The following is a 1,112-nucleotide window of genomic DNA, read 5'->3' as shown; positions in this document are numbered from 1 at the left end:
GAGAGAGAGAGAGAGAGACAGCGCGAGAGAGAGATACGATGAAGGGGAAAGGGAAAGCAGGCGAGAGAGCGAGAGCGAGAGAGAGGCAGCTAGCTCCCCTAATGACTGGCAGGTCCGGTTAGCCGAGAATGACAGACGCCTTTCACACACTTGACAGCCAGCTTTCAGCCGTGTGTACTTAACTTCAGCCTAAAGTGAGATTAAAGTGAAAATAACCACGAGGAGTCGTGCTGCGCGAGCGAGCTGTTTGTTCCTAATCGCAGATTTAGCGGACAGGCGCACAAGTTACTCTGTCTGTCGCCTGTCTCTTCGGGGCCCGATAAAGATAAACGAACTTATATGTGTTGAGACGGCACCACGGCTGGAACCCACAGACGCTGCCACATCGCATCGCCTGCATGCCTGTCTGTCTGCCTGTCTGCGCTGCTCTCACGACTCGCGCGCTCGTCTCTGGTAGGAGAAGGACGATAGGACCGTCTGCGACGATTAAAAAAAAACGTTCCTTGCGATATCGCGTTTTCTATCGCATTTCGCGCGCGAAAAAAAACTCGCTGGGAAAAAAACCCGCTCGAAGGTTCTTTTTATTGAAGCTTTACATTTCTAGCTTTCGGCTCTAATGGCGACATTGGCGACGTTATAATAGCAATAGCGGCGCACTACATCGAACAATGGCGGACATCACATCGAATTAAATTAGTGTACATAACACTGCGCACGGACTACAATTGTAGACATCACAACACAGTAAATTTGTTGACATACCAGATCACAACATACGCACTACATCGGTATCACCTGTGGGTTTTCGGACTAGTGGGCTTTCGGACTAGTGGGTTTTCGGACTAGTGTGCTTTCGGACTATTGGGCCGTCGGACTAGCGAGCAATCATAAGAATAGCTCGCTCTTGTCTCGTCGGCATTTCGATCGTCATTTATCATTCGACGCGCGCCGTGCGAGCGAGTTTTCTCGCTGTACTGACAAAATTCAATCTCGCTTATCTCGCAAGCCAATCTGTCAATGATTGTATGCCCCCTCCCCCTTTCTCCAGCCTATATAGAGGAGAACCTCAGAACACATCTTCAAGACGTAATGGAAACGCGTACAATACCCTG

Source organism: Priapulus caudatus, unplaced genomic scaffold (genome assembly GCF_000485595.1).
Source record: "Priapulus caudatus unplaced genomic scaffold, Priapulus_caudatus-5.0.1 Scaffold385, whole genome shotgun sequence".
In the NCBI taxonomy this organism is placed as follows: Eukaryota; Metazoa; Priapulida; class Priapulimorpha; order Priapulimorphida; family Priapulidae; genus Priapulus; species Priapulus caudatus.
Note: the sequence above shows the minus strand (reverse complement) of the source record.